Below are 9,413 nucleotides of genomic sequence, written 5' to 3'. Positions count from 1 at the left end.
AAGTCAGTCCTCCAGGGGGCAGTGGAACTGGCCTTCTGTTGTTTTCTTCAGGACCCAGACCTAAGGAGGAGACTAAAACTGAGCAGAAAGGTTCATTCCAAGGTACCTGAGAGTCAGGTCCTGATCCTTCCCCTTCCTGCCCGCCACTGATCTGAGACCCCTCCCAAGCCTCTGCTGTCAGAGCAGCCGCCCAAACACCCCAGGCATCAGAGGTAAGCAATGCTGACTCCCTCCCTGTGCAAGAGTCCTTTAGAGCTAACCTCGCTCCCTCCTGCTGTCATTTCTTTGGCTCCAGTAGAGAATAACTGGTGGTCAGAGGGCATTTTGTAGTTTCCTCTCTTGTCACCTCCCCCACTTTGAGTGATATTGTATCCCAAAAGAACTTATCTCCCTGCACCTCTTGACATTCCTGCAAATGAGGTGGTGGGATTGACTTCCCGGAGAAAGCCTGTGTCCCAGTGACAGTGGGCAGGGGGTAAAAGGCTGGCCTTGGGGATGTGAAATTGCAGGTGGGGGTGACAGGAGTGTTGCAATTCCGTTTTAGAAGAACATGTGTGCCAACTTCACATTGCATATTGACTTGGTGGGGCCTGATAGCTCATAGAGTATCGGAGCACACCTAACAGTGTAGCGTGGTGACAGTAGCGTGGTGACCCAGCGCTCATACGGAATCAAGGCTGTAGCGTTGTGGCTGGGTCACTCAGCCCCATGGGGGACCACGGGGATAGAAGGTGATGCTGCGGAAAGCGCCGGTGGCCAGGGGTTCCAGGTCAGTGCCAGCCCTAGCATTTCCTTCCTGTGGGGCACCCCGAGTTTCCCCACTCCTGTTGGAGGTCTCTCCACCGGGATGTGCAGACAACCCCGGGGCGAACACGCGCGTGTGGGTGACCAGCAGGGGGCGCCAGAGAATTTCTGCACTAAGATACCAGGGATTTGGATCCAGAGATTCAGGGGCTTGGATCCTCTACCTTCTCCCCCTTCCCACTCCCCTGGCTGGTAAGAATGGAGAGACTGAACTGCGGGGCTAGTTCCATTCCTCTTGCATTCCACAGGCTGATCTTTCCCCCTTTCTGGACGTTCGGAGCCCTCAGGAATGCCAGGGTGGTGAAACCCTTGATTTGGGGCTGGAGCATCCTCTGTGGCTGGAAACAAGGAGGAGGTCCAGGGCAAGACTGACCCCAGCATCACAAACGTCATGGCTGAGTCTTGGAGGCCTCCAGGGGACTCTAGAGCCCAAGAAACCTGAGTCTAAGTTGTGTCAAGCTTGGGGGAGTGCAGGTAAAGCGCTCAACACCCCACCTGGCACCCAGCAGGCCCTCAGCAATGGTACCTACTACTTCTTTAGGATTCAGGGTTGCTAGTGCCAGCCAACATGCAGCCACTTCTAGGCTCCGGGTTGGGAAACAGAAAGAAACGTCAGTTCCAAGAGGAAGCAAATGAGTCACAGCCTCCATTTCCCACGACTGAGAGCTGAGGGTAGCCACTGAGTGGGGGACCCTATCCCCAGATGTCCCTTCCCTTCTCTGTGCATGTTCTGGGAAATTCTGCTTTCTAGGGAAGCACTGCTCACCACAGGCACAGACTAACCGGGCTTATCTAGAATGCTCTTTCCACAGAAGTGGGGACTGGGACCCAGGGGCACGGGCTGAAAAGACTACTTTCCAGGAGCTCAGAATCCAGGGGAGAAGATCGGATGTGTTTAAAAACAACTGCCACATGAGGCCCAACAGTGAGAATGCACAGAACAGGGCACGGGCCACAGGAAAGTAATTTGGGGATTCCCAGGAAGAAGGGCAGGGATCCCGTGGCTCAAGAAGAATTTCTTGTTTGTAGCAAGAAGAAGGCTTTCAACGTTAACCCAAAGAGTGTGACCTTGCTCTGCGGCCACGCTTATACTCCCGGAGAAAAACAGATATGCTGGGTATTGGGATGGAAAGCTAAGAAAAAATGCCCCTATGCAGCTGGGCCATGCAGTTCCTAAAGTATTTTCTGTGTTTTTCTGCCTCCATGTATTTGCTCCTGCTAGACTCCCTGCCAGAAAGTCCCCCCTTCCCTCACCAGCCCTCTGCACCTGAAAGTCCTGTCATTCACTCCAAGGCCGATTTTAGTGCACAAACCCCACTCCTCTTCTCACTTGTTGGCTTTGACAGCATCGACCTCTCACTTCCTGAGACCCTTATCCCCCCGGCTTCTGGGACCCCGCTGTCTCACCTGCTCCTGTCTCTCCAGCTTGCTTTTTATTCCTTCCTAAAGATCCTTTTTCCTCTCCCTGGGTGGGTCAACAATGGTGGCAGTCGCAGAGCCTCCACTGGGCTGTGCTCCCCACAGCTCTTAACCTGACTGCACATCAGAAATCACCTGTAGAGGCCATGGGAGTCTGGACACCTGTGGTTTTATCTCCTGAACTTATTCTCACTTCTCTCCATAACTATGACTTGGTTTCCCCTGGGGGATCCCTTTACTCTCTTCTCTGTCCATGTGGCTCCGATGATATTGACCCCATGCCTGGCTCTTATCTTCTAAGATCGGGAAGGACCAGCTACAGGGGATTTCTTTTTTTTTTTTTTTAAAGATTTTATTATTTATTCATGAGAGACACAGAGAGAGAGGCAGAGACACAGGCAGAGGGAGAAGCGGGCTCCACGCAGGAAGCCTGATGTAGGACTCCATCTCAGAACTCCGGGATCATGCCCCAAGCCAAAGGCAGATGCTCAACTGCTGAACCACCCAGGCATCTACAAGGAGATTTCTAAGAGAGTACCAGCCAGAGCTGCAGGAGGCATCATGCCACAATCCATAGAGATCTTGCCTAAAAATGAAGCAAGCATGGAGACGAGCCGAGACTCAGAGAAACTGAGTCCCGAAGGTGTTATTTAAACTCTTGGATCGACTGTGCCTGAAGCTTGTCCATGCCTGCATTTTTCTATTACAGGAGTTGTTGCTGCTCAAGCTAGTTTGAGTTGGGTTTCTTCTCTCGAACGTAAAAGAGCTCAGAGTCACAGATAGGGGCTCCCCACCTTAGAGAGTCAGAAGCCCTTTGTGGTCAGGGTAGGGGCACAGGAAACTCCAGGCTCCCATCCTGTTTATAGAAGTTCCCTGACACTTTGGGATGTGTGTCTGTCCGAGATAGAAAGTCACTGTGCTGAGCACTTCGCTTGGGGCAGACGTGTCCCTCCCCAGCTTTGGTTTCAGTGTCAGCTCCCAGATGATGATGACTCTCCAGCACAAACCCCTAGCCCACTCCCAGCACTACTCACCCACCTCCAGCTGCTTCCTGGCAGCTCCATGAAGAGCTCCCCTCCACCCCAGCTCACCTCATACTCAGCGTCTCCTGTTCTTCCTCCCTGTCATTCCCCTGGCATGTGGCATTGGCATCATCCTGCAGCTCAGGCTGGGTGAGTGCCTTCTCCTCCTTCATTCATTTGGGACCAAGTCCTGTTGATTCCATCTGCTTAATTTCTTTCAGATCTGTTCCTCCTTTTGGATTCTTCTGCTCCCACAGGCTGTCCCATGCCTGACATCCAAACCAATCCAACTTTCTCATATAGTAGTGAGACCGAACCCAAGGAGGCCTGGCCCAGGGCCTGCAAGGATATCCCCCACGCACTACACACTCCCTGTTCCTTATTTCTCTCCCAGACTTTATGATCACTGGCATGGACAGTGCTTCTCCTGGCTCCATTTCTGACTCTTGCATGTAGTGAGCAAAAAGATAGAAGGGGCCTGGGCCCCTGGTAGCTTTGTGGGATTGAGTTGTCAGATAAGCCTAGACTTCTTGTGAAGAAGTAACCTGTCTCATTTGAGCCATTGTTATTCAGGCCTGTGTTGTGTAGCCTACGCCATGTCCTATGACCTGTGCTATACTCTCCCCTAGGCTGTGAGTTTCTAGAGAGCAGGGGTCAACTGTGGACTGTGTATATCTCTGAATGTTCAAGCGCTTGGTGCAGCATAAATGCCCAAGAACTGTTGTTTGAGTGAAGGTGTGAATGAATGGTCAGATGAATGAACTCTTGTTCCTGCCCTCTCCCAGCTGTATTGCTAAACTGTGCTTCTACTTCTTCTTATGTAAGAGAGGTTGATGGGCAAGGAAGGGAAAGGAGAACTGGGATGTATAAAGGCCTTCCCAGCTAAATAACCCATCTATCCAGCGAATATTTATGGAGTGCTTTCTATTGTCAGGCCCCAAGCTGGTGTTGGAGACACCCCTGGGCAATACGGCAGGCTCATGGTAGAGGTGCACAAGCACAGTGCTACAATGCAGGTCATGGGGGGTGCTTGGGGAGCACAGAAGAGGAGCCCCTACCCAGCTTGGGGAGGTGGAGCCTGAAGGATGAGCAGCTAGTCAGATAACTCAGTGTTGTGAGGGCTTGCCCAACGGAAGCAAAGGCCAAGGGGTAAGAAGTAGCATGGTGCTTTGGGGAAGCACCTGAAAATCACAGTGCAGAGGAGTGAGGGCTTAGGGTGAAGAGGTGGGCAAGTGCCAGGCAAGGTAAGAGGTTTGGACTTTGTCCTCAGGGCAAAGGGAAGCAGGGTGGGGGCTGTGCCCCTGTGCCTGGTATGGGAGCTACTGACCCAGCTCCCAAAGAGCATGAACTGAGCTCAGGCTCAGGGGAGAGAGAAGGTGAGCAAGGCAGTTCTCTTGGGCTCTGGCTGTCAATCCTTTGTATAAACTTCGACTGAAGTGTTTGCCCCGATTAGAGTACAGTAGCATGCAGTGTCTCTGGGGAGAACGCTTTGGGGTTTGGGGGCCAGCCCAGGGCCCCTGCTTGGAGCTGCAGATCAGACACTTGGAAATGTCTTTTCCTGAGTCCCCACTTCCTTCCCACACAGCCACGCCAATCAGTTCACCGGCTGTGGCTGCAGAGCAGGGGATGGGGGTCAAGGGGCAGGGGCTGCAGATGTGCGGGGGCGGGCTAGCCTGCCCAGGGGGCCCCCGGGAGCCTTGTTAACTAGGGCCAAAACAAACTCTCTCATTAAGTAGAGAGCAGAGCCAGGTGCAGAGGCTGCGCTGATGACATCGCCAGGGGCCCCTTCAAGCTGGCCGAATGGTTTGGAGGCATTTGGGCACATGTGCTTTCAGACCATGATCGACTGTGTGCATGTATGGGGGGAGCGTGACCCCCAGCTGCCATCTATCTAGGCTTCTCACTGCGTGTACTCGCCTTTGTCTTCTCTTGTGTTTTGGTGCATGTGATGTCATGCTCATTTCTGCTGACATGCACCAGAGGGCACGTGTAGTGCAGTGCAAATGCCGTGGCTGACCAGAGCTGCCCCACTGTGCCGATGGGTTGTCTCCAAGCCACTCACTCTCCGTGGGTGTGTGTGGGTGTGAACCTGTGCAGGTGCCCACAGAGGGGTGTGTGGTGATCTCTATGTGCACAATCAGCTTTGGTCCAGATGTGTGTACAGGAACATGTGTGTGCTTCTGAGCAATTGGGATCCCGGCCAGGTCTCGGAGTGAGAATGGCAGTAACGGAGGACAGTACTAGAGTCATCTATAGCTGCAGAACAAACCACTCCGAAATTTACTGCCTTCAACAGAGTGATTGACTATTGCTCAGGATTCTGTGAGTTGATAGGGTTCAGCCGAGTGGTTCTTCTGTTCCATGTGGTTGTGGTTGTGTGGTGGGAGCTTGCCACAAGCTCGGTTGGGGCTGCAACATTCTGCATGGCCTCTCCTTCTCCAGGAGCCACTCTAGGTGGCTTCTCATCATTCCAAAGTCTATCCTGATCTTCACAGCACTGTGGCTGTCTTTCAAAGGGAGTTCCAATAGGACAAGCCCCAGGGAGCAAGTGCTTATGATGACTCTGCTTGTATAATACTTGCTCATGTCCCTGTGACCAAAACAAGTCACATGGTCAAGGCCAAATTCGTGTGGGAGGGACCTACCCAAGAACTTGACCCAGGATGTGTGCTCCCTTGGAAGCCACAGATATAACTGTCTCCCCCAGTCCAAGAAGAATCCTTGGTAAACCTGTCTATAAGTTCATTTGACCCTAAAAAGTAGGATTGGGTGCAAATTGCATTAGCAAAGGCTATACACAGCTGTCCACCCTAGTGCCCAGACCCTTCCTAGACCAATAGCTGGAGGCCCCATACAGCCCACATCCCTCCGGTCTCAAATGGTCCAAGAATAACTTAGCAGACGTCTCCTACCTCTTCTTATTCTGTCACTAGGCACACATAACTCTGGGACCCTGGGAGGCTATTCTGAGTGGTTTTTAGGACCTGGCTGCTCTGTTTATTAGCAGTGTGACATTGGGCAAAAAAGTAGCCTCTCTGCACTTGGGTTTCAAATCTGAAATATGGGGATAACAAGTCCTATCTTGTAGGGCCATTGTGAGGATTGGATGCAGTGGTGCATGCTAAGTGCCATGTCAGCACTCAACATGAGACCATCATTTGCAACTATAATAACTGCAGAGATTTGGGGACATATGGCAAAGACACTTTCCCTCAAACCCTGTGTTCTTGTCACTAAGAAGGAGGGATGGTAGGCCACTGATCCATCAATCAGTCCACACTGATGACTGAGCTCCTAGTAGAAGCAAAACCCAAAGTAAGTGCTCACAGAGTTTGCAATCCCATGGGGCCTCTGTAGGGGTTTACGTGCAGTGCCAGGCAACATGAGCAGAAGGCCAAAAATACAGGCAGATGAGTGACTTGGGATTTGGGGAAGAGGAGATGGATAGAGACTTGGAATTGGCGTGAAGATGCAGGAAGGCTTCCTGGAAGAGGTGAGTCCTGAGCAGGGTTCTGGAGTATGGCAGGATCCGGATTTTAAAAAGGGCTGAGAGAATAGAGCAGAACTTCCAAATTTTTGTGGTTTCTTTTTGCCAGGGATGTATCATGTGATCACCTGACCTCCAACAGTCCCAACCATCTGTCTCTTTCATTCCCTTCTCCGATGGCAGGGGCAGGTTATGTTTGTCATACATACCAACACTCCCATTCCCACACCATGGGTAGACGTCACTAATCAAGTACAGAACACAACTACACACACACACACACACACACACACACACACACTACTTAGGCTTCTCAAAGGAGGAAGCTATTATCAGCCAGTCGAGGTTAGTACTTGGGGTGAAACCATTTTGCTGACTCAGGTCAAGCTGAAATAAAGCACCATCTTTGAAACCTCCAAACTCTGAGTCCTGGCCTCTCCGTTGTGCACACAGTGTCTACCTCTCTGGATCTCAGTCTCCCTCCAGGGGCAGGGGAATAGTAAGTCCTACTCAGAGGAACCTGGGAGCCTCAAATTAGATCACGTGTGTGAGGCTCTAATACAGTCAAAAATCCAGAAGAGATGATGATGATGGGCCTGCTGCAGACAGACATCAGAAACCATGAGCAAAGGCATCCATTCGCAAAAAGTTGCAGCTTTTTGGAGTAAGTAGAGGAGTGGGAATGAGGGGCAGAGCCCCTGAACTCTCAGCTGTGGACACAGGGCTTGGAATCTGGGCCTCAGCACAGAGAGGGTGGAAGGGCATCCCAAGCATGTGCTCAGAGGAGCAGCCCAGGTTTTGGGCTCTCCCTGATGGTGTGGGTGGGTGGGGACAGAGCTGTCAGAAAGGCAGGCAACCTTGGGTTAAGAGACAGATGTTTCTGGTTGATGACAGATGGGTAAGGAAGAGCACAGTTAGTTTACTGAAGCCAATCCCCGTTTCCCAGCATCTGGGAACTGCAAGTTATGGTGTCCTGTCTCCTTGCTCTCCTGTTCCCTGCCCTCTGCCCACCCCCACCCGCCACCACGGACGTCTTTGTCTTGACCCTGGAGCTCAGTTGTCGATTCTCCCCTTAGGAGGAACTCTCCTGGTTTTGGGGTGGGGAGGATCCCTGCCCCTTGCTCAGAAGAAACTTGATAAATTCCCTCAAGCCTTCACTAGCATATGGCACCTGCAGAAGCTGCACAGAGGGGTCAGGGTGTGGTCCAAGGTCACACAGCACATGAGTGTAGGGCCAGAACTGGGCCAGGATTCTTCTCCACCAGGCATCGCACAGCCTGCGAGTCCAAGCTTAACCCGGTGTCTGGACTGCAGCTAATCGCCAGTAAATCCAGAGGACACTTTGCCCTCCCTATGCTTTGCCCTCCCATTCCTTCTCCAGCAGTAGCTGCGAAAGCAAAACTGCTTGGAACATTTGTTCCTGCAAACCTCATTTACAAAGGCCTTTTTTTCCTAAAGATTGTTGTTTGTTAAGGTTATTTCTGAAGGTGGAGAGAGAAATGCCCTGTTTGTCTTTCCTCTATCAGGAAATGAGGGGTCTTGCTTTCTTTGAGCAATCCATTCCTGATAGGAGCTCGTGGCTGACAGTCGGGTCTGCTGTGGTTGCATGAACTTTAGTCTTCCTTCAGCTCTATAAGGCTCTGGGACAACATCTGGAAACAGATGTTTGCTTGGAGATGGAGCAGGAACAGGAGGCACTGGGCCAAAAGTAAGGCCCAGCTCCCAGGGCAGGGGGCAGATGTGTTGAAGGCTGTGGCAGGCTTGTGGGTGATGGGCTAGAGGTGGAGCCTGGCACATCTGAAGGAGTGGCTCCCCCTCTGGGTTGGGCATAGGCACCTGTCACGCTGGGCCTGCCCAGAGATTAGGGACAGTGCTGCAGAGGTGCTGGACTCTGTTTGCACAACTTCCCTTGTTGTTCCCATCCTGTGGCCAAGGACTAGGAGTAGAGCTCCTTGAACATGTCACCTTTCTTGTTTCCCAGAGATGGAAAATACCTGAAAGACTAGAGACTTCATCAAATTCAAATTTCTTGAGGCTCCAAACGTGAAGTTCAGGGCTCAGCACATTACAATTCTCAGGAAAAGAGTAGTAATGGTGGTGATAGTAGTGGTGGTGGTAGTGGTGGAGGTGATGGTGGAGGTGATGGTGGAGGTAGTGGTAGTGGTGGTGGTGGAGGTGATAGTGGTGATGGTGGTGGTGGTGGTGGTGGTGGAGGTGATAGTGGTGATGGTGGTGGTGGTGGTGGAGGTGGTGGTAGAGGTGATAGTGGTGATGGTAGAAGTGATGGTGGTGGTAGTGGTAGTGGTGGTGGTGGAGGTAATTGTGGTGATGGTGGTGGTAGAGGTGATGGTGGTAGTGATGGTGATAGTGGCAGTGGTGGTGATAGTGGTGATGGTGGTGGTACAGGTGATGGTGGTGGTAAAGGTGATGGTAATGGTGGTAGTGATGGTGGTGGTGGTAGAGGTGGTGGCAGAGGTGATAGTGGTGATGGTGGTAGTGGCAGAGGTGATAATGGTGATGGTGGTGGTAGAGGTGATGGTGGTGGTGATGGTAGAGGTGGTAGAGGTGGTGGTGGTGGTGATAGTGGTGATGGCGGTGGTAGAGGTGATGGCGATGATGGTGGTGGTCATGGAGGTGATGGTGGTGATGGTGGTGGTAGAGGTGATGGTGGTGATGGTGGT

The sequence above is a fragment of the Vulpes vulpes genome, chromosome 4 (genome assembly GCF_048418805.1).
Source record: "Vulpes vulpes isolate BD-2025 chromosome 4, VulVul3, whole genome shotgun sequence".
NCBI classification, from domain to species: domain Eukaryota; kingdom Metazoa; phylum Chordata; class Mammalia; order Carnivora; family Canidae; genus Vulpes; species Vulpes vulpes.
This window is presented reverse-complemented; position numbering follows the sequence as displayed.